Source organism: Diabrotica undecimpunctata, chromosome 4 (assembly GCF_040954645.1).
Source record: "Diabrotica undecimpunctata isolate CICGRU chromosome 4, icDiaUnde3, whole genome shotgun sequence".
Lineage (NCBI taxonomy): Eukaryota > Metazoa > Arthropoda > Insecta > Coleoptera > Chrysomelidae > Diabrotica > Diabrotica undecimpunctata.
Window position 1 is genome coordinate 64304422 of NC_092806.1, and position 25661 is coordinate 64330082.

Sequence of the window (25661 nt, forward strand, 5' to 3'; positions counted from 1 at the left end):
CATTTATAATACCAACTTCTATGATAGAGCTTTGACAAATAATCCACAACCAGTTACATACAAAATATACCTTACATACAAAATTTTACACACCAAATTGTCCCACTTTCAAAACATTTCTGAACATTAAATTAACAAAATATAATTCATTTTTAAATTCAAGTTTGTTCTCAAAAACAAAAGCTAAAACTCCAAACTCATTAATGAGCAACATAATTTACCGAATAAATTACAGAGAACGTCAAAGTTGTTATATTTGTTATATTATTATTAATATAATTTATTGTTTTTATTTATCATTAAAGGTTCTATTTATAACACTTAAAAATGTATTAAAGTCTTTATTACTAATTTATTTTACACCAATAATTATATAATTTATCTACATTTATTATAATACGTGCGTTACATTTTAAAACGCGACGCGATGTTCAAAAACTAACTGTTCTGTTTACAACAAAATTCGTCTTTAAATATAAAATCCTGTTATTCGAGAATGCGGCGATCCCCCTTCGAACAGCCGAGAAAGTCACTCATGCTGGTTTTATTCGGCCTGCCTGGAAATTTCGAATCGTGGGTTACTCATCATAATTCCGGTAAACTGGTCTTTCAACTGAGCGCCGAAATTACTAGAAATAGAAAAGAATTAGTCATAATATATTTACAGTTTTGAGTCATATGACACGTCATTATTTATCGTAACATATTGTTCAAAGTCAACAGTGGCTTAAGCAACGTGTCACTAAACATAAAAGTGACTGCAACATAAGAGAAAACTCTTGTGCCTTAGTGGACCATCACTTAAAGACAGGACATAAATTTGACTTTAATAATGTAAAAATCTTAGAACAAGTTAACAATTAAAAAAACCGGTTCTTCCTTGAGATGGTACACATTAGCAAAACTCCTGAATCTATCAATTATTAGACTGACACCAACCATTTAGTAATATCTATTGCAATATTCTAAGTAACACATGACATGATAGAACCTAATCTCCTAACCTTTAAAAAACAAACACATTACTCACTTAATCTTTTAGTTAATCTACTTACATTTTTATTCCATTTCTGACCATCACTAACGTGCTATAGACTAACTCACTACGTACCATCCATTACATTTTATAGATCAATATAATATACTTCTGATCCTTTCTTATTTCTCTAACATTAATTTTATTTTTCCACCTTATAATGTCAGTATTACTGTCTATTGTTTACTATGTAACCTATTCTGAAAAATTGTTCGATATCAGACTTCATTAGAATAAAATAAAATGTATTGCAGTTACCATAACTCCCAGATATATCAAATTAAAAAAATATATATTAAATCAATGTCATCCAGTTAAATTTCTACTCTTATAGTTGTAAGTAATGAAATCTTTAGTCTTTGCTAACATCTAGTCATTCTAATAAATTTGCAGCTGTCTCCTGAAGAAGTATATTAATTCATGATGTCGAGATGGTACCAGCAGTTTTAAGGCCAGACACAAATAAAAAAAGGATTTTTGAATTTAGAAAGGGTCCCTGCCGATATATCGGAACAGAGGGTTGTAGCGTCCACTATTATGATTAGAGACATAGATTGAAAAAAGGCTAGTTTAGATGTAGTTGTACAAGGGGAGAGTACTTTGGCGAATTGGAACAAGTAAGAACTTGGTAAGAACAAAATTATAAATGCTCATGGAACGATGATTATAGGACTGGGCCAGAAAAATGAGAATAGTTTTGTATGGGAGAACTCCAGGAGATCGCGAAAGAGAATTTACTTTTGTAGGGACGTCTCTGGTTATATTGACATGCACATTAAGAGGTCTAGTCCAGAGATAGGGGATTTCGCACAGGAGTTTGTGTACACTTTTCAGATAATCAGTTAATAATACTGGAGCTTAAGATGGTGAAGGATCTAAAGCAGGTCTGAAGGTCTGAAAGGTTTGTAGAGGAACTGCAAAACAATGGGTAATAGAATCGAAGACAAGTATGGTTTTATAGAGAATATGGGAATTTCAAAGATCAGGTGATGAACTTTCTAAAAATATTTATGGAAACTGGTGGAGAGAGTATGGGGCGGATATGCATTTGCAGAGAAATTGAGAGTATAGACAGACTTGTGAAAGGAAAAAGAGACTTCTACATCTTCTGAGAGTTTTGGTCATGGATGAGAGTTATTAAAATCAAAAATGGCTCAATGTATTCATCATCTCCTTAAAGACATTTCGTCTGCAATTTTAAATTTTAAAATCTATTACTGCGGTCTGAGCCACTAAGTTATACTGAACCTTACATGACAGAATTATATGTAATGCTCATATGGCTTAAGAGTAATAAAGCTCCGATATAGGCACCGATAGGATACCGGCCGAGTTTAACAAAAATCTTTCTGCGACTACTGTAAGGATCAAAAACATAAGCGTGGCATACGCTTCTTCTTCTTCTTCCTTCTTGTACGTAGGCTTTAAAGCCTGTCTCTTCTTCAATATTAGCCTCCTAAATTGTTTAAATTGTCCCACCATCTTTTTCTTGGTCTGGCAATATTTCTTCGTCCATTTGGTGACTTACCTCGTGCTATTCGTACTATCCTATCCTCTTCCATTCTACTAATGTGTTCGTTCCACTCCTGTTTCCGTTTTGTCACCCATCCATTTTTCTCTTCTATATTGCATGCTCTTCTTATGTTTTCGCTTCTCTCCCTATCGAACAGACTTTTCCCTGATATTCGTCGGAGTATTTTCATCTCTGTTGTTTCTAGTAGTCGTCTCGTTTTAGATGTGTCAGGTCTTGTCTCCGCCGTGTATGTTAATATAGGTCTAATTGCTGCTTTATAGATTCTTGTTTTTGTGTCTCGTTTTAGGTGTTTGTTCTTCCAGATTGTACCATTAAGAGATCCCGCCGCTTTACTTGTTTTTAAGCTTTGGTGTCGTACTTCTTCTTCGACATCTCCGTAACTAGTTATATCTATTCCCAGATATCTAAACCTTGCTTCCTGCTTTATTATTTTTCCATCAATTTCGATTTTACATCGTAGTGGGTATTTAGATGTTGTCATACATTTGGTTTTTTCTGCTGATATTATCAAATTGTATTTCTTGGCTGTTGTATTGAAGATGTGTGTTAATCTTTGGAGCTCGTCTTCTGTCTCGGCGATTAATGCGGCGTCGTCTGAATAACATAATATTTCTTTGTTCTGTTCCCATTCTGTAGCCATGACCTTTACGTACTGCTTGTATTATGTATGTTTCTTTTATATAGTAAGTGTATAGACCTTTGTCAGGTCTATACAACATAAATATGTTGGTTTATTGTACTCGATGGCCTTTTCTGTGATTTGTCTTAGTACAAATACGGCGTCTACGCAGGATCTTCCGGATCTGAATCCTTGTAGTTCAACTGATAAAGTTGTTAGTTTATTGATTTTGTTGGTTAGGACTTTTGTGGTAAGCTTAAGTGCGGTGTTCAGTAGATTTATACCTCTATAATTGTTGGGGTCTTCTGTATATCCTTTCTTGAACATTGGTATCATTATGCTGTTTCTCCATGCGTCTGGTATCTTGCAGTCCAATATTAGTTTTTGTATAAGTTTTGTCATCTCTAGGGTTATACTTTCTCTTCCCTGTTTTAGAAGGTCGTTGGTTATTCCGTCTGGTCCTGGTGACTTTCTATTTTTGAGTGAATTTGTTGCTATTTCTACTTCCTGAAAACTTATTTCTATTTCGTGTCTTAATTCAGGTACGTTATTGTGTTGATTATTATTTTCCTTAGCTTTAAACATTTCCGTCAGGTATCTTTCCCATTCGTTTGCTGGTATGTTATTGTATTCCTTCAATTCTGCCATTTCTTTCCGTTGGTCTCTTATGAATCTCCATATTTGTTTTTGTGTACCGTAGAAGTCGCTTTCCATCCTTTTTGTAAACTGTTCCCAGTGTTAATTTTTTGTTCTTCTTACCAACTGCTTTGTTTCATTTCGTATTCTTCTATAGGTGTCTCGAGATTCTGGGGTATTTGATGTTTTGTACTTCGTGTAGGCCTCTCGTTTATCGTTTATCTTTACATTTCTTTTCTGAATCATGGTCTATTGTTGTTGTTTCTTTTGTTCAGTATGACTTTGCGTGACATACGCATAACTAAAAATACAGTAGACGTTTGATATGTTAAAAATCAGATGACAACAGAAAAATTATTAACAGAATCCGATATGCCTACGATACAATACTAATTACTGAAAGTGACTAAGAACTGTAAACGCTTAGTGCGAAAGTAGTGTGAAAAGATGAACAATACAATGTTGATTCTGATTGAACAATAAGATTACTATACATATAAGACACTGAACAAAAAATCAGTTGTAGAATGGAACAGTCCAGAAGCAATTTCTGAAAAATTCATCAGTTTTTCATCACCCGAAATCTTGATCTCTACGATACTGCATGATAAAATAATATTATTACAGTTTCTTACCGTACGACATGGAAATTTTGGTAGTTGACAATTCGTTACGTTTTAAGAGCTTTGAGATGTGCCAAATATAACAATTCACTTCCTGTAGCGAATAACGAAAGGGAAGATAGATGGCAGATGGCACATCACGTGACTACGTAATATCAAAAAATGTACAATTTTAACATCCAAACGCTAATAATATAAACCAAAAATATGATGAATTTGCTGGAGTCATCTTCAATTTCCACTAGAGAGACGAAATCCAAATAAGAATATGTTATAATTAATAAAATTATATGGATTTTAGAGTAACCATAATGTTAAATATAAAATAATTGACTTTATTTTGTATATACAGAAGATGGTCAATTATTCATCAAAATATTTTGCTCAACTCCAACACTTAAAAGAACCTTTCGAGTGAAACAATAATTATTGTATTTAATCAAATCTTAAAAGTCAGTTTTCCAATTCGACATCAATTGATTTGGAAGTTTAAACCTTGCACAGGTCTTTTGTTCAACTGTTAATATTGATACAATCTCTTTATAAAGTCATTGTTCAGAATCCACATAACAATAATCTTCATTTTTATACGTATATAATTTAGTGATTAATAATTAATCACAACGTTAATCACCATAACGGAAACCAATTTAACACAAACACTGTACTTTTGTGCTCTTTCGCGATAAAACACAAAAAAAGAAACAAGCATCATAGCCATGACCTACTTGATGCGAATGAATTATTATTGAACTAAAATAAAAAGAGAGATGAATTTCATTTCACCCATATTTATATATACTTTTCAGGTACAATAATTAATCCTAAAATACTACTTTCATCACGTTTTTATATATTTATCGATTATATTGATTTTTTTAATAAATCCTTTTTGTAGTTAAAGAAACAAGAATTCCATTTCTATAATAAAATGAACAATTAATATTATTTTCGTATAGTCACAGAATAAATACAAGTCTGTCCGAAACCCTTCTTTCAGTGCGTCACTAATTTTGACGTCATATAGGATTTTAAGAATGTCGAGAATTATTGCATGACATTTTAGTTAAATCTGACAGTTGCAGGATTGTAATCGGCTAAATGTGAAAAGATTATTTTTTTAAAATGTGAAGTAAAAACTTTAAGAATTCAAATTTTTTTTACTTTACATATTAGAGGTCCCGTCCTGTATAAAAAAATTTATTGCGCCTTATATTGGAACGGCATTTTGTCATAATTGCTATGCTATACATTCCAAAGAAAGTGCTTAATTAGCTAGATTTATTTATGGATTTATTATTATTTATTATAAACACTATGGAATTGGAATGTTTGTTTATTTAAAATAACGCTTCCTCCTATAGAATCTTTTAAGAGTTGACTGCGAGATAAAAAAATTTACTGGCAATTGCAAGGCATCAAAGCAAAAAAGTTTCTGTGGCAGCCATTAGTTTAATTTTGTGAAGATTTATCATAAAATCGTGAAAATAGTTTAAATAGTGAGTTATTCTACCAGATTGAGTGTGCAAATGAAAGAGTGTTATGAAGTTTAGGTAAAAAAACAATGGACAGTTTAAATAGTAAAGCAGTTGATTTTTGAGTTAATCTACCAGTTTCGGTATGCAGATGAAATAGTGTTAATGGAGTTTAGTTAAAAAACAAGATACCAAATGTAAGTTTATGTAAATAGTTTAAATAGTGAAGCAGTCGATTTTTGAGTTAATCTACCAGTTTCGGTATGCAGATGAAATAGTGTTAATGGAGTTTAGTTAAAAAACAAGATGCCGAATGTAAGTTTACCTTCTTTTTTTATGAATAACAAAAATCAATATTATATTTCAAACAATCCACAATCCGATTCAGAACCTGATTCATTAAAATCAATGATTACAGGGGATATGTGGCTGGCATCAATTATATCTTATATTTTAATAAAATGTGGTTCTAAAAAGAACCGTTTTAATACATATGAATATCTTCTAATTGAAAATAATTTAATAATTTTAATATTAGGCTTTGTTCTTTCTCGGTATATCTCGGCATATTTAAAATATTTTTATGACAATAAATACAAAATTAAATTTTCACTGTAAAATGTCTGAAAATACTAACCTGGAATGACAATTATCATTTTATCAGTTGTTATGGAATACTATGCGTTTATTTCTTCTCCGGACTAACTCTTTGTTTTGGAATTAAACAGAATATATTGACATGTATAAATTTATTATATTAGAGGATGAAAATTACACTCTGCTTGTTATTTCTTAAAACTATGAATATATAAGTTCTGTTATCTACAATTATTTAACGATGTTTCTGGATGGATTTGAGTACAAGAGATTGGACTCAAATATTAATATTAAAATAGCAAATACGGATAGCTTATCGAACAAAGAAATAAGAGAAATAAATTATTATTATTCCATAGATACGAAGTATTAGGTGAATAAACTAGCGAAACTTATTTATTCTAAATAGGAAAATATTTATGAAGAGTATTGATTCTGATTTCTAACAGCAAATAATTATTAGTGATTATACATGAGAACTTTTCATAATTGTAAATAACATATACCAGGTGACTAAAAACTATATAGAAATACATAGATACTTTAATTATCTTACATGTGAGTAGGTAGGTACATTACACCTCCTTTTGTAAGAATGAAAATAATTGTAAAATGAATTTTCATTTAAATGGTATAAAACATTTGTATACATTATTATTTTATTTTAACACATTTAAATAGTTTCTTTTAGTCTCGATAGTCTTTCACTTCGTCTTATCGGTGTAGTCTCTGTGAAACTAGTCTCTTCACACTTTTTGGATTCACTATAATTATTGTCTTTATTATGTTTACAATCTATACTTAAATCTGTCTCATGTACATGTTTTCGTTTACTTTGACATATATTTAGTGTTAAACAATTTGTAATTTGTTGACAACTATGTGACGGATTTCTACGAAATCGTCGGTAAAAATATTTAATTATCCTGTATAAAATATAAAGTAACATACATTTTATCAAAAATAAGATTGCATAAGTGAAATAAGAACTATTTTTTATTGTGTCTGAAAAATTAATATTTGTTTCTGAGGTCATTTTCTCTAAATTATCTAGTTTATGGCTTGCTAAATTTAATGCATCTCGATCGAGATTATTTAATTGTAAGGGAACAAGGTGTAATTTGGATTCATTATTTATCTTAATATCATCACAACAGACTTCTGGAAGGGATAAATCTGGAATGATAGACTGAAAATTACTTTCTTTTGGATTTGAGACAGATATCAAAATAGTTGATCCGGTGTAAGTTTTGCAATTATTCGAAGTAGAAAAAATACCTGTGTTTGAAAGAACAATAGATATTGGCGTACTAGTCTGACAGCTTAAAGTTAAATCTGTTGGTTTGGGTAAAACATATATCCAAGAATTTGGTTTGTTTAATTTATGTCAAATTCCAATTCTGATTTTCCTCCAAACTTAAGAAAAGAAAATACCAACACTTCCCAACGTTTTTGCAGATACTGCAAAAAACCAGGTCACGTTATAGAAGAATGTAGAAAACGCGAATTTAACAATAAAAACAAAAATCCAACAAATTCTTTAAACTTCCAGAATCCTCGACAACCAACGGTCGATTCTCGAGGAGTTCGTTCAGTTCAGGCCGTATCACAACCATCAACTTCTCAGTCACTTCCTATGTAGATTTACCCTTAGTAAATAATTCTAATCCATCCTCTTGCAAGTTTCTAATCGATACAGGCGCAGATATTTCTTTAATTAAATATTCAAAAATACTAAACATTCCAAAAATTTATTCTAAGTCTATTACTCTACGAGGCATTGATAAAAATGTCTTAAATCCAAATAAAACTATATGTAGTTGTAACGTAAATTTCAAGATAAAAGATTTTGTCCAAACTCATGTTTTCTATGTCGTAGAAGACGATTTTCCTCTTCATTTCGACGGTATATTAGGTAGCGATTTTTTTGAAATAAATAAATGCCAAATTGATTATAAAGAAAATAAATTAAACTTTAAAAATTGTTCTATTTCAATCGAATATATAAAATCTCCATTAAACAATGACAATGACGAATTTCTGAGAGATCAAAATATCGAGACAAGTTCTAATATCGATGAAATATTTCCTTATGATGCTAAATCCATAGAGGATCATTCTTATTTAGAAACCAATGATATCCAAATAACCTTAAGTAGTGAAGAACTACTATCCAATCCAATTCAATCTAAATCTAACTCTAAATCCAAAGAAAATTCAAGTCCAAAATGTGTAAAATCCACTGAGATATGCACAAATAAAACTTGTAACTCTTCACGAAATCATAAATCAAAAACCTGTTCAGAAGAAAAATCCTGTTCAGACGATCTTATACTAAATCAAAACTCTAATTCTAACTCAAGAAGTAATAAAACTATTCTATCCGCAAGAACTGAAACAATTGTTCAAATTAAAGTAATAAATAATGAATTAAGCGAAGGATTATGTCCCGAACGCGAAATCTTTAAAGGTGTATTTTTATGTCCTAGTGTTGTTAAAGTAAAAAATGATTTCTTTTTAACCTCAATCGTAAACACTACTGAAACGGATGTTGAATTAAACGATATTCAAGTAGCAATAGAAAAAATTCCAAATTTACAAAACAATGCAAATATACGAAAAATGTCTTCTTATAAAGATAATACGAATTCTAACAGAATTGCTAAATTAAAAAATGCCTTGAGAACAGATCATTTAAATAGTGAAGAAAAATCATCTTTAATTTCTATTTGCAAGGAGTACAATCATATCTTTTATCTGGAAGGAGATCAACTTACCAGTACAAATGCCATAACTTGCAAAATTCCTTTAAATTCTAATGTACCTATTAGCACTAAATCATACAGGTATCCTGAAGTACACAAACATGAAGTCGAAACTCAAATAAAAGGTATGCTAGATCAAGGTATTATCGAAGAATCAACTTCGCCATGGAATTCGCCCCTTTGGGTTGTGCCAAAAAAGGCCGATGCTTCAGCAAAGAAGAAATGGCGAATTGTTATAGACTATCGACGACTAAATGATATTACTATAGGAGATTCATTTCCACTTCCGAATATAGTCGATATATTAGACCAATTGGGTCATTCAAAATATTTTTCAACAATAGATTTAACATCAGGATTTCACCAGATCAAAATGGATCCTGAGGATTCTCCAAAGACTGCTTTCTCAACTCCGTCTGGACATTATCAATATTCACGAATGCCATTTGGATTAAAAAATGCTCCCAGTATTTTTCAAAGGCTAATGAATACTGTCCTCTCAGGAATACAAAATTACAGATGTTTTGTCTATCTCGACGATATAGTCATTCATGCCGATACATTAGAAAATCATAATAAAAGATTAAAAGAAGTATTCGAAAAATTGTCTACATTCAACTTAAAAATACAACCAGATAAGTGCGAATTTTTTCGTCGCGAAGTAATGTATTTAGGACATTTAATAACTGAATTTGGTGTCAAACCGGACGAAAAAAAGGTATGTGCTGTTACAGATTTTCCTATACCCAGAACACAAAAAGATATTAAGAGCTTTTTGGGTCTCACTGGTTATTATAGACGCTTTATAAAAAATTTCAGTGCTTTAACACAACCTTTAACAAAACTGCTGAGGAAAAATGTTGAATTTAATTGGACAAGCATTCAACAACAGTCATTTGAGAACCTGAAATCAATACTTTGTTCAGAACCAATACTTCAGTATCCAGATTTTACCAAACCCTTTGTCTTAACAACGGATGCTAGTAATTATGCAATAGGGTCCATACTTTCTCAAGGTAAAGTACCAGATGATTTACCTATTGCTTATGCTAGTCGTACCTTGAACAAAGCGGAATCAAACTATAGCACAACAGAAAAAGAATTACTTGCAATTGTATGGAGTGTTAAACACTTTAGACCATATTTGTACGGAAATAAATTTTTCATTTATACGGATCATAAACCACTCACATGGCTATTTAATGTAAAAGATCCCGGATCAAGACTCGTTAGGTGGAGATTAGCATTAGAAGAATATAGCTATGAAATTATTTATAAACCAGGTAAATTAAATCAAAATGCTGATTGTTTAAGTCGTCCTCCTTTAACCATATCTGAAACAAATATTTGCGAAGAAAACAAAAACCCGGCAACAATCACCTTACAAATAAACAAAATGAGTAAAGAAAATAATGACACTTATTCACAGTTCTTATCTAAATCCGAAACTATATTAATAACAAATGATAATATAAAAGAAACAAATGAAAAGATTACATCATTTTCACAAAATTTAGCATTGTTTGTTTCCGTAGATTTAAATTTTAATGAGATCGTTCAGAAACAAATAAATAAACAATTCAGTCATATAGAAAAATTGAAAGCCAAAAATCCAAGACTAAATGACATTATATATATTTCTGATCAAAATAAAAACTTTTATTACATATTTATAAAAAATAATTATTGGGACAATACCTCTTATGAAGATATATTTAATTCCCTAATAAAATTAAGAGACTGGTTATTAAACGATAAAATATTAAAAATTTGCCTACCCAGAATAACTTTTAGCTACGATAAATTAAGTTGGGGAAAAATTAGATCTATGATTAGATTTATTTTTAGAAAAACTGATATATCTATTATCATTTATCATGATATACTAACAAATCCTGAACCTGAGGAAATAACTACAATATTACAAGAGAATCACACTAGTCCTACGGCTGGACACTCTGGTTTTCATCGGACATACAATCGTATAAAAAAACATTTCAAATGGAATAATATGAAAAATGATATTAAAAACTTTATAAAAACCTGTGAATCTTGTCAGAAAAATAAACTCGTTAGAAAAAAATTCGTAAAGCCCATGGAGATAACAACAACAAGCTCAAATCCATTAGAAAAAATATTTTTAGATATAGTAGGTCCTTTACCTTTAACCGAGTCAGGTAATAAGTTCATATTAACATTACAAGATGACTTAACAAAATTTTCTCAAGCTTATGCAATTCCGAATCATGAAACCAAGACTATCGCTGAAAATCTGGTTCGTGGATTTATTTGCAAGTTTGGAAAACCCGATATAATAGTTACTGATCAAGGCCGAGATTTTACTTCCAAATTATTTTCTCAAATCGCCAAGCTTTTTAAAATCAGACATATAAATTGTACTGCTTATCATCCAGAATCAAATGCTGCATTAGAAAGGAGTCACGCTACTTTAGCAGACTACCTTAAACATTATATTAAAGCTGATCAATCCGATTGGGACGAATGGCTAGATTTTGCTATGTTTTCATATAATACAACTAATCATACTTCAACCAAATTCACACCATATGAACTAATATTTGGATATACACCTAATCTACCTAGCAGTATAATACGACCAGTAGAACTCAAATATACATATGAAGATTATTTAGATAATTTAACACTTAAGCTTAGAAAATCTCATGAGTTAGCAAAAACGAATCTATTAGAATCTAAAGTAGTCAGTAAAAAATATTATGACCAAAAGATTAATGACACCGTTTTCTTAGAAGGACAATTAGTATATCTCCAAAATGAGCAAACAAAGAAGGGTCAAACCAAAAAACTTACACAAAATTATAATGGACCTTATAAAATTCTAGAGATAAATTCTCCTGTCAATTGCACAATTTTAGTAAATAAAAAACCAATAAAAGTTCACATGAATAGATTGAAACATGCTTTTGTTTCAGGTATGCAATAATATGGCTGACAAATAGTGAACAAATTCACAAGAAATATACCAATACTCCTATCAACAAATCACCTGGAATCTATTACGAACACATAAAAAATGTTCAATTTATTGAAACTCATTGGAACATATTAAGTCATATTCCTTTACAACCTTTTACAGACAAATTAAATTTTGTAGATCTCACCTATCAAAAAACATTAAGACTGTGTCAAAACAAACCAGTTCTTATTGAATTACGATTATGCGATACTTCACTAAAACTCTTAGGACAAATCATACCTAGACTCTTTCAAGATGAACAAACTTTAAAAAACATAATTCTGCATGAACATTTTAGACCAAAACGCGCTCTATTTAATGCAATTGGATCTGTTTTCAGGACCTTATTCGGTACCTTAGACAGTGATGATGCTGAAAATTTCAATAATGCTATTAACAAAGCTGAAAGTAACGAAAATCATCTTCTTGATTTACTAAAACAACAAATTCATGTAGTAAAAGCCACGATTGCAAATTTTAATAACTCTATTACAAATCTAGACCGAAACAAAGTGATTTTTGATAAAAATTTTGAATCAATTACCAATTACACAGATAAAATGAATAATAAATATTTTAATTTAGATTTAAAACAAAAAATTGAAGAACATTTTACCTTACTAACTTTCTTTATAACAGAATTACAACAAGAATATTCTACTTTAATAAACGTTATTCTATTTGCAAGAAATAATAACCTTCATCCTTCTGTTATAACACCTGAGCAACTAATTCAAGAATTATCTAAAACGGTAACGCATTTACCTAGTACATCGACTTATCCATTTCCATTGACTATCGATTATGCTCATAAATATTTCGATATCATTTTACTTAAATATATATATTTTGATAACAAGATTTTAATTACGGTTAGTATACCTTTGGTTAGTAATACTCCTTATTCTCTTTTTAAACTAATATCTCTTCCTATAATTCATCCAACATTAAAGAGACTTACCTTTATTCTTCCATCTGTCAAATATCTTGTTCTTTCAGAAAATAGAAACATTTATGTTACTATTGATACATTAGAAGACTGTTATTCATTAGATGAAGAAAAACTTATTTGCAAAAATCCTGATACTTTCCGATTTACACACACTAATCCAATTTGTGAAACTGAATTGTTAACTTCAATAACAAACATACCATCTAGTTGCGATACTCGTATAATTCAAACAGAATATGAAACCTTCAGTTCGGCGTTCAGAATAAGCATCTAATAAGAAGTCTTTTAAATCTTTCCATTCGTCAAATGTTCTGTTTCTAGTTATGGCCCTAGCTTTATCGGTTAATTTAGTTTCTATAATGGCTAATAAGATGGGTTTGGATTGCGGATTTACTAAATTGTATGCTTTATCACAATTGTCTATGAATTCGTATAATTTTGATTTTGTACCATCAAATCGAATGAGAAGTTTTTCAGCTATTTCAATTGATACTGACATTTTATTTGAATTAGAAGTAGAAGAATTTGAAAGAGAATTTGAGTCGGGAGAAGGTATTTGTTCGTCAAATAAGTTACTTATATCAGGATATAAAGTAGACATACGTTTACAAGATTTTTAAAATATGAGACAGAATTTAAGATAGAATGTACTTACAAGTAGAATATTGTTGTTGGTCGCATAGTCTATTATTCCACGGGTTCACCTCTACTTCCGATGGAACTACAATTGGGTTATGACTGGAACTGGATTTCGAACTGGATGTACTGGACCCCAATGTAATTAGTTGTAGTGGCGATTTTTCCACACTGACAGTTTTTTTTTGAATGATTCCTCGAAGGAAACAAGTCAATTCAAAAATTCCTCAGCTCTCCTTCTATCAGCAATCAGAGGAACTCTGCTACTAATATCCCACGTTCTGACACCAAATTTTGTTATGGAATACTATGCGTTTATTTCTTCTCCGGACTAACTCTTTGTTTTGGAATTAAACAGAATATATTGACATGTATAAATTTATTATATTAGAGGATGAAAATTACACTCTGCTTGTTATTTCTTAAAACTATGAATATATAAGTTCTGTTATCTACAATTATTTAACGATGTTTCTGGATGGATTTGAGTACAAGAGATTGGACTCAAATATTAATATTAAAATAGCAAATACGGATAGCTTATCGAACAAAGAAATAAGAGAAATAAATTATTATTATTCCATAGATACGAAGTATTAGGTGAATAAACTAGCGAAACTTATTTATTCTAAATAGGAAAATATTTATGAAGAGTATTGATTCTGATTTCTAACAGCAAATAATTATTAGTGATTATACATGAGAACTTTTCATAATTGTAAATAACATATACCAGGTGACTAAAAACTATATAGAAATACATAGATACTTTAATTATCTTACATGTGAGTAGGTAGGTACATTACACAGTTGACATTGTCATAGTACTGTCACTATTGAGACCAATCTGCGTCAAATTATATTTATGCGCATCATTGATTGGATATCTATTTAGCGCATTCTAAACTCCAACCAATTATATATCCGTAAGTAGAATTCGCTTTAATATGCAAATACCCGTGAACGATACATAATTTTCTAAGTTCTATGTATAATAATCACAGACTTAAGTGTTTTTCTGTCACTTCTAGCTTAATGCGTTAGAGAGAATTCTATCAACTATGACGCACTGAAAGAAGGGTTTGGGATGAACTGTAACGATCAGAATGCCCACTCTCAGATGCCGCCTTTGAAGTGTATCAGCTCGCGATCGCCATGTTTTAAACGGAAACACAGACTCGGATTGAGAAATTTGTGACAAGCTATGACAGAACCATAATTTAAATTTTTAGAGATTACTAATTTAGTAAATTGGAAATAATTTAATCTATTCTTCAACTAAAAGTATGAAATAAAATATTGCATATTATGTCTATGGTTGTCATAAATCAATTAAACCGGGTTAATTTTTCTATGCACACCAGATAAAATTTCACTGAACAGCACTGGTTCCGTTTAAAACATGACTGATTCCGTCTGCGCGAACGAGATGCGCGTACTTATCTTGACAAGCAGAGTGGACATTCTGCTTGTTATTTATTATGTGGTATAGTACACATGTATCCACCTTTTTACCTACATTGACATATATGTTTCTTCCTTCTTCCTCTTATTTTGATTTATCTCTACCTAGGAATACTCATGTCCCTTTAAATAATCTTCCAATCACATCGTTTTTAGGCCTTCAAATGTCTATTTTGTTGTTTTCTATGGCATAATTCATCTGACTCTGCAAATACAACATCAATGTCTATGACAACACCTTGTTTATTTAAAATATTTCTTATTTAAATAATTGATCTTCTGGGTACTAAGCGTAATTTTACAGCAATTGATCGTTTAAAACTTTTCTATTGGTTGATTAAGTCGACCAAATAAAAGGGGAAAGTATAACAATTATAAGCAGAAACCAATTAATTTTTATATAATCAGACAACGTTTAACGTGTTTAATTCAACAGCAGATAATTATTTCTCGGTTGGGCCAATATTCGACATAATTGCGGTAACTTCTGTAAAAATTTCATTTTTTCCACAATTCCGAATAAATTATTATCGGTCTGTTGCTCCGATAATGTTTCGTGTTGCTGTAGTAACTACGAAATGAGTCAGAAAGTAGTGTTAAATGGGGTAATGCATGCTTATAATTCGAAACTGACTACGTACGAATTAACGGGTTGATTTCCCCTGTCAACAGAATACATACAAAAAATTACTACGTAGTGATGAGTCACCATGTCAACTTAACAGCCTAGTTTAGTAGGGAACTTTCGATACAATTTTGATTAGTTTTATCATAACTTTTTAGAAAGTTTAGTGAAATACAAATGGAATTCTAGGTAAACTAACCTCGCATGCCTGGGACATTTCAAACGTTTAAAACTGAAAAATGGATATCTCTAATTAAAGACAAGTAAATTAAGGCATTAATGGCTCAGATAGTAGCTGCCAGTATGTATCGATTTTGCTAAGAAGAACTAGACTCTGCACTCTAGTGTTCTGCACACCCTCTTGTGATTGCTTATGTATACACAAAAGTCTTCACAAATATGCAACTGTGAATAAATCTACTTGTTAGTGTCTTGCTATTCACTCTTCACTTAGGAATATTGTATCTGTTTAGCAGGCGTTAGCTATCATATTGATGATCATTACCTTAGACTGCCACCTGGAAAGGAGATACGCATAACCTTCTGTTTTCATAGGTTTTTAAGTCACGATTTTGTCTTTCTTCTCAAACCTTTTCTTAAAACATTTTAGTGAGAATAGAACAAAAAAAATGCAGGTGTATAGAAAGGTTTGTTCAAATTGTTTTTTATGCCTATAAAAAGGGCGCCTCAGATATTATGTGAATAATATTTCTTAGAATATATGAAAGGGTCTGATTTATGAGTTAATTTAAATATACATTTAAGACATTTAACAAAACTCAAATTTTTTGTGATAAAGTAATTATATTTTAGAGCCAAATTATACTTTGTCGATAAAGAAATAGGGCCGTAACAAGTACTATTATTAAAGCATCGAACTTATTATTCAGTACTTATATTAAAGCAATATTTTGTAGATTCTTCTCTTTCGTTACGTTAAATAATCACATCATTAAGAGAGTCTGCTATTCTATTTGCCCTTTCTACCTGCTCTCGAAGTTTGTGGATGTGTATATATATATATATATACTATACAAAGAGTACGACCATTAATAAAATGTAAAATTTATTTAATAGGTGAATTGCAGAGGTTTGTTCGGTCAATTATTGGCAAATGAAAGACGTCAACTACTTAATGGGTTTACTAGAATACGTTTCGCTTTTATTATTTTTTAAAAGCATCCTCGGTTCTCTACAAAAAGTGATGATATAAGAATATAAGTAAAAAACGAACAGTGTTCATACTTACAAAACAATTTGTAGAATACAAATAAATACAAGTAAATTTGAATATAGAAATGTATTGATCCCACATCCATCCGCAAAATCTATGGTCGGTTCATTACTGAAACACACAACGGGCTAACATTAGCGTCCATTTCTAATAAAATACAGATGAATAATTCCCCACTCACCCCTAAACAAACCACAAAATATGCTTCGCTCCCGTACTTCCCACAAATCACGAACAAGCTTACCAAACTTTTCAAAAACTTACCTGATAAAATAGCCTTAAAAACACCAGAACCGTAGAAAAGATATTTTCGAAGACAAAAACTCCATTGGCCCTTTAGAACAAACTAATGTCGTCTATTATATACCCTGTGCAGAGTGCAACTCCTGCTACATTGCCAGACCAGCCGCTCTCTTTAAGGTCGACTAACGTCCCACAAAAGCGACATTATGATTTCTATACTATCTTGTGCCGCTTGTGCCCTTGCACAACATGCCATTTCAACTAAACACAGTATCGATTTCACGAATACCAAAATACTGTGTAAACAACAAAATTATCATAAGCGAACCGACATCGATAACTTGAGCCAGATATATCACTCTCTCGTCATACAGAACAAATAAAAAACCTCATACAGGACAAATAAGAACTTCATATCCCTATTCTTCTTGTTTTTAACTAATAGTCTAAATTGGTCCATTCTCCATCGAATATATACAGGGGTGGCCAACTTAATCGGACTCGAGATCTACTGTCTGCCTTTCTAATTCTTTGCGATCTACCGACTAGGAATTTTTTAACAATACTGGCGAGCAATAAAACTTTTAATCCAGAATTTTAACGTTAAAAGTTAGCTGAATATCTCAGAGTTGCTCACTATATCTCAGAAAATGAATCACTGATTATCTTCTTCTTCTTTTTATCTAGACATGACTCTGTCTGTTTTTCAATGTGCCTCCAGTAAGATAAGTGTTTTCACATCTGCTACTTCTAACATCCTTTTTTTTTCCTCTCTGTGTCAGGTCGTGTTTCTGCCACGTATGTCATTATTGGTCTGTTTTGTAAATTCTGCCTTTCATTTCTTTCCCTGCCTTTATTTCTCCATATTATTTTATTCAGGCACTCTGCGGCTCTGTTTGCTCTATTCACTTTATCTTCCACTTCATTTTTGTTTTCCGTAGCTAGATAATGTAGTGTCTGGATATTTAAACTCTATCACTTGTTCTCTTATTTGATGACCTTTCAGCTCTAATTTACATCTTAGTAAATTTGCTGTTGTAACCATGCATTTTGTCTTTTTTTGGGAAATTAACATGTTAAATTTTCTGGCGGTTATAATAAATTGGTGCAGCATACGTTGTAAATCGTCTTTACTTTGAGAGATTAGTATTGCGTCGTCTGCATAACAGACTATTTTAAGTTGTTTTTCTCCCATTTGATATCCTTTTTTAGTTCGTACTTTTTTATTATTTCATCCATAATCAGGTTGAACAATAGAGGACTCAGGGAATCTCCTGCGTTATCCCATTGCCAGCTTCAATAGGGTCGGTTAGTTCTTCTACCACTTTTACTTTTATTGTGTTGTTTTGGTAGATATTTTCGATCGTTTTGATTATTCCTAGAGGTATCTCTTTTACGTAAAACAATTGGATAACGTCTTTTAATTTGACCCCCTCAAATACCTTCTTAAGGTCCACGAAACAGATATGCCGGTTTGTTGTATTCTAATAATTTCTCTTGCACTTGCCTTATAAATATTGCGTCGGTGCAGGATCTTCCCGACCTAAAACCTTGTTGTTCTTCTTCTAGTGTTATAATTTCATTCAGTTTATTTGTTATCACTTTGGTTGTTAATTTTAGTGTTGTGTTTAAAAAATTAATTCCTCTGTAATTTTCCGGGTCCAATTTGTCTCCCTTTTTGAACAGAGGTATTAGGATGCTTGATCTCCATTCTTGAGGAGTTCTCTTTTGTTCCCTTATTTTTTGGATCAGTTTTAATAGTTGTTTGGTTAGATCTGGTCCTCTGTACTTTAAGAGTTCGTCGATACTTACATCTGCTGAGTTGATGCATCTTACGTCGATTATTTTCGATGGATGTATATCTCTGTTGGTTATAACATAATCTATCATAGATCTTTGTCCACGGATGTTATTAAATATATATTTGTGTTGGTCTTTGTGGTCAAAAAATGTGTTGTTTATTCTATTTTATCTGATTCTGAAAGACCATTTTATCAGCTTTCGAGATCTGAAAGAATTTTTAATCTAAAACCGATTCGGCTCTGAGCGCTAAAATTCTGGATTAATTAGATTTATTACTGGCCACCTCGCCAGTGTGTATTAGTAGTACCTAAATAATACAAAAGTATTAATTCTTATTTATTGAAAAAATGAATGTGAGTCGCTCGCGATGATCGATGCCAGATTGCTAGCACTCGATGATCGACTGACCTAGGGGCCGCGATCGACTGGTCCATCGCGATCGACGGTTTAGCCCCCCCTGGAATATAATATAAAAAAAATAGAACAGAAAGACGGTATAAGATTTAAATTCGATTGCAGGGCATCTGCAAGCCGCTTATACGTATATCAACCTCTTTAGGTCTCATCAGAACGACATATGCAGTTGCTCTGAATCGAAACAAAATCTTCCCCATCGTAGTACAATAATTATAAAATAATTGTTAACAGACGTTACAACGCCATCTATTAACAACACTTGGAATTTTAAAATTTCCTACATGGCGAAACTAAATTCAAATCTTTACCACTGTGCTTTCTAAAACTTGCAAAGCAGAAAAGATTGATGAATTATAAAATGTTGAATTATAAAAAAATGTTTAAATCCTTCTCAAAAAAATCGATTTTTTTTCTTTTACCAATTCCCTCGTTAATCGTACCTCACTGCATTCCAAATAAACACATGTACGAAAGCAAGCCACATGTGGAACTATGACATTCAACAACGGATAGCAAACAACTGAAAGTATACTAGTGTGGTTTGACTCTTGAAAGAGCTTTAACAAAACATCCAAATAAAGCCGTCGGTCAAATTAAAAAAAATCACTTAAAAATTAAATAAATGAACAATAATACTCGCATACAATTTGAAAATGAACGTTAAAATATGGAAAGCAACCGAAAATACCTATTTCTGCTTTATTGGTCTTCGTCTTTAATGTGCGGGCAAGTTAGAAAAAGTAAAAAACTTGGACCAATAGGTATTTACGGTTACCTTCGATCTTCTACTGCACCTTTCTTTCGTCCTTGTTGCAAAGCAAACTACTCGCATTAACTGTTATATATATATATATATATATATATATATATATATATATATATATATATATATATATATATAGTATATAAGTAAAATGTCTCGCAAAACAGGAAAACAAAAAAACAAATGGAACCGTTTATACGTATTTCTGACTATTGATCGTCTTCAGTACGGTGCATCCAAGTTAGGAAAGGAGCATGTTAACTTGGGAAAGGATCACTACAGGAGCAATGCGACCAATTTGTGGCATTAGAGTAAGAAGACCCTGATGATTTCCAGGGCAACAACTAGAAATAACCACGGAGGAAGCTACAGCTACCTGAGGAAAGAAATTTTAAACGTTAAAACGTTTAAAACAAATAGAAAAGGTTAATGCGAGTGAATAATAAAATTCATCCGTGCCACATGCCGCACGCCACTGATTAGCACTTTGGACAACAGTTATTTTCTTTTAATTGTATTGATACCGTACGCCAAGGTTAGTTCATGTCTCGTCGTCGGCTTCTCTTTGCTTTTATCTGTTTTCTATCAACTAGAACTATTACTTTTAACGGCACTACTCGATAAAATAGGCTCATTCTTTCACTGGAAGTATACCATTTGATTAACATTTTACTGTATCTACATAGAAAGGTATTTATCTAATTTAGAATGAACCGATATAATTGCCATGAAAATTTTTAAATCTTACTATCGTACAAACTGCGCGATTGTCAATTTTTAAGTAATAAAGTGTCTTCAATATTTTTTGGCATATTTTGTAACATTCTAGTTACGCACATGCTAACACTATCCGGTGTTGAAGATCATTTAAAGAGGCAGGTTTCATTTTAAAAAATGGCTCCATTAGATCTGGTGATCTTAGTGTCATTCAGTGACACTTCACACACCTCACATTCACACACTTGACACTTTTCGTCCGAGCATTAATAACAGTATTCGATTCTTGATGACCTTGATATATAAATAATAATTTCACGATTGAACAATTCCCAGAAAAAGTATTCTTTTTAATTGATTTGTCACGTCGATTATAACAAATTTGATTTAAAATAAACACACAAACAATTTTTGTGTTCGACCTAGTTCTCAGTCGTGTGTTAGATACGGCTTACTTTTTTTTTGAAAAATAAACAAAATTGAAGAAAACAGAAGTGAAATTACCATCAACCTTGATAAAATATGTTAAATATCCGCACGGCTAATTATTCTTAGCCTAGTTTCGATTCATAAAGAAGGAAACCGCAAAACTGCTAAATCGTAGTTCTTAAACTTGCTAATAAGATAGTCATTGACATACTTCAGGGTCAAACTAAAAAAATAATATTTAAGTTGGCTTTTTTGATAATGTAATTTTGTGTAATACGGTTTTTATAAAATTTTCGCTGCAAATCTTCAAACAATAAAAGAATAGTGATGGCAACGATGTATCGATTACATTAAAGATATCGATGTATTTTAAAATTGTATCGATATTTTTATATTGATAATCAACTTTTGATATATCGGCACATATATCGATATTTGTCATATATCGATATTTGTAGTTCAATAGCCACACAAGATTAATATATTAAATTGGCACGTATTTAATATAATACAGAATAAAATTTATAAAAAAGAAATAAATCAAATAATGGAAAAAGAAAGTATTTTTGAAGTGTGTAAATATTTATTTTCTAGCTAAGCGCTTTGGGCTTGCAAAGCCATAATATAAATAACTAATTTAAAGTTTGTAATTAGGAAAGATCTCATTTTGGTAGCAAAATCCTCAATTTTCCTTTAAACTATTTCTTTATGTTAAAATATTTCTTTGGAAAATACACGTAAAAGATAGTATGCTGGACTCCACAAAAAACACATTAAATTTTTTTTTGTCATGGTTTTTAAACTATTATAATATTATTACTTTTAATAAAACCAGTAACTTAAACATCTCTTTTAAAACCAAACATAACATTAGTGTATAACATTAAGTCCTTTTTTAGAAAAACTAAGAACAAAATTGATGAATTAAACAAAAGGGGTATTTACAAATGGTCTTGTGATGATTGTAACATGACTTAAGTGGGTAGAACAATGAGAAGAACCCTGACTCAAAAAAATCAAAGAACATTTCTTCTTCTTCTAATGGCGCTACAACCCTTTGTGAGTCTTGGCCTGCTTAACAATGTTTTTCCATTCTGCCCTGTCGGATACTTTCCTTCGCCACTGCCTGATGTTCATGGTTTTAAGATCCCTCTCTACGTCGTCTATCCATCTTTTACGGGGCCTTCCTCTTGTTCTGTTTCCTTGGGGCTTCCATCTCTGGACTACTTTTACAGCTCGATTATCTGGCATTCTTTCTAGGTGACCAAGCCAGTTTAGTCTTTGTGATTTTACAAATCTGACAACATCTGCGCTCTGCATTAGTTCATCCAGCTCGTGGTTCATTTTAATTCTCCACGAACTATCGCTGCATTGGGTTGGTCCAAATATCTTCCTTAGTATTTTGCAAAGAACATTTAGACATCACATTAAATTTAATAAATCATTCCTTTTCACCTACTAAAAACAGTAAAATTTTACATAATATTGCAAAAATTTTAGACTTATGAACCTTTTAGAAGACCTTGAGATATCCAAAGAAAGAAAACCCGGATTGTTGCTTAAACTGCAACTGTGATTGTTGCAAATCAATCTCAATTGCAATTTTCAAATTTTTACTTAAAATTCTTACATTTCCAATCAAGAGATACACTTTTTAATATACTTAAGTATCATACTTAAAAAAGTTGCAATCTAGTTTCTTCTTTATATATAAATAATTTGAGTTGTTGTTCTGGGGATAACTTGTCAATTGAGCATACTTTGACCTTCAGTTAATATTATTCATGATGATGCTTTGCAGACCAAGATTTATAAAACTTACTTTTAGACAGCCTTCGATAAATTTCTTCATTATGAATTTCAATTCATCAATGTTTTGATATTTTCAATAATCTAAATTACTCAGAGGTAGATAGATATACCAATTCCACAGTTGTATATTTCAACATCTCCCACTGTTGGTCAGTTGGTCTTTAGTAACGCTTTTACATATTAGTTTTATAGTTCTCCCATTGACTGGAGGTTTAACTGAACTACTTGAATTATACCCCATTTATACACTGCTTTCAATTTTGTTTTAATTTTTAGTATTTCAATTTCATTGTCAGATTTCTTCTTTTTTACAGTATTGATAGTACCTGGTAGACCATTTTATTGTAGTCAACCACCCACTGTCTAATAGATTGTTTAGTCTATTTCTTTCATTCACACTTTATGTCCACTTCATTTGCTCTCAAACTAACAACCTTATTATTACAGACAGGTGTAAGTGTGAGATCTGGATTATGCAATATAGTTAAATTAAAATATTCTATATGTCATATTTCATAAGCTGATTTTCTATAGTAGTGTTAGTTGGACCTTTGGTCAATGCCAGTTTACTTACACAGAATTTAAATATGTGCAGATCACGTATCCATGATAGTGACTGTCCATCAAAGCTGTCATATGTCACATGTCACCTTAACATTTCCGTTAAATACTATTCTCTCTCCTGTTGCCGACAAGAATGTAGCGTAGAATATTTTTCAAATAATTTTAAACTGTTTGTCCTTGTTCTAGTATAGTGTTATGTACAATTTATTTTTAATTTCATGTTTATTACATTCTGCGCTTGCTGGATAGCACAAATTTGACGAAGTAAGTCTAAAACGTTAATAACAAAAAACTTTTATCATCCATTAACTTAGAGTTTTTTATCGAAGTTAATCAATTTTCTTCATTGAAAAAAACGTTTCTTGGCTTATTTCAGATGCCCCTGATGATGCTATAGAAAGCGAAATTATTTGGGCAAGATTTGATTATTATAATTGTGCTCGATATTTGCCTTTAATTTTTCAAAACAGATAAGTGTCGGACAATGAAAAAGAGGTGAATTATGTAGACTTGTTTTGGCAATTATCCATTTTGGTCAAAACTGTAGAAGTGAAACTGTGAAGTATAGTAGATTTATAGAATGACTATGCGTATAAAACAGATAAGTGCAATTATCTTGTTTTTGCAGTTTATTTTATCGTTACTTTAGGATGCCCAAGTGTGCAAAACCAGATAAGTGTCACTTAACGCGATTTTTTATGTGAATTATCTGACGAAAACTTGCACCGATCTTGTTTTTGCTGCAATGTTAATTGCAGCAAAAAGAAGTGATCCGGACACGGAAAGTAAGTATCCCCAATATGATACTTTTGGTTATTTCCTGTCCAACATTTATTGGCATATATTTGGTTTTATTAAAATTCACCCTTATTTTGATCGCATATCTTTCTGTACATGAGAATAACTCAAACTTTTGTGGTTGTGCGATCTATGATATTTATAGCATCTGTTTATTCCATGATTTTTACGCCTTTTTTACTATTGTTTCCCATAAGTTTATGTTTACACATCTCTTACAATGTATTTTGAGGCTAGATTGAATAGGGTGCAAGAAACTGCGTTTTTTGCCTAAGGCTGGTAGTCGCCGAGAATCCGTCAAATACCCTTGGTTATTTCACATTATGCTATTGTACTCATTCCAGAAATCTACAAAGATTTGATGTATTTCAATATTTAATGCATAGCACTTCACTAAGATTTGCCTTAATATGAAAATTAGGTATGTTATAGACTTTTGCCTGCAAAAGCCAAACTGATATTTTCCAATTATTTTCTCTGCGTACAGTTGCAGTCTCTGGTATATCACATTTGTTAGGATTACACATACAATACAAACACACAGTTTGTATAAACTCTTTTCACATTTTTTTTTAGTTTTTGGTATAATTTGGTCACTGGCTTGTTATTAAGAGTTTTCAGGTCTTGTATTTACCTGCTTGTTTGTTCTTATTTCTGACATCTATGTACTCTTTATTCGTGAGCGTTTTATACTATTGTGAGTATCTTAGGATTAGCTCGTTTGTCCTCCATTCTTCTGGTATTTTATTGTGTATTATAATCTTGTTAAATAATTTAAATGTTATGTTTATTATGGGATATATATGGGACATAACATTTAAATTAGACATGCAACAAGAAAGTAGTTTCAGAATCTTGTTAAATAATGTTGTCAGGCAATAAATCGTATTCTATATTTAGAAGGTAATCAGTCAAAGAAAG

At 31.2% G+C, this 25661-nt stretch overlaps 1 protein-coding gene and 1 long non-coding RNA gene across 2 annotated transcripts in view; one reads left to right on the plus strand and one right to left on the minus strand.

Annotated features, from left to right (window-relative positions):
• LOC140439603 (uncharacterized) overlaps window positions 1–25661 on the plus strand; it is a 136913-nt gene that overhangs the window by 80412 nt on the left and 30840 nt on the right. The gene's annotated exons all lie outside the window — the stretch shown is intronic.
• Window positions 338–14872, minus strand: LOC140439602 (uncharacterized). Its single transcript, XR_011950661.1, has 3 exons — window positions 13891–14872; window positions 1056–1236; window positions 338–629 (listed from the first exon to the last, which is right to left on the minus strand). It is a non-coding gene; the product is annotated as an uncharacterized lncRNA (long non-coding RNA).